Raw genomic sequence first — 344 nt, 5'->3', positions numbered from 1 at the left:
ACTTGAGAAGGTGGTTGGTACAGGCAGGGGGAGACTGTGTGCGTGCGCGCGCGCGGGGGCGCGCGGCCGGGGAGGGGCTCCGTGGGCAGTGGGAGGGAGGAGTTTGACTGACAACTTCCGCGGGGTCTCGCCAGCCTCTCAATGTTACGGAGCGGGTAGAAGGTGGGAAAGCGTGCCAACTCCCTCAGCCAATCGCAGGGCTAAGCGGCTGGAATGGGATGAGGCGTGGTCTCCTGGGCGGGTTGCGAGTGTCCATAGCTAGGAGTTGAAGCAGAAGAGCAGGGAGTGGCCACGTGACGGGCTGCGGCCACAGCCAATCGCAAGTGAAGACCGTGAGCGGGGGG

The sequence above is a fragment of the Tupaia chinensis genome, unplaced genomic scaffold, assembly GCF_000334495.1.
Source record: "Tupaia chinensis unplaced genomic scaffold, TupChi_1.0 Scaffold142846_1, whole genome shotgun sequence".
Taxonomy (NCBI): Eukaryota; Metazoa; Chordata; class Mammalia; order Scandentia; family Tupaiidae; genus Tupaia; species Tupaia belangeri.
Note: the sequence above shows the minus strand (reverse complement) of the source record.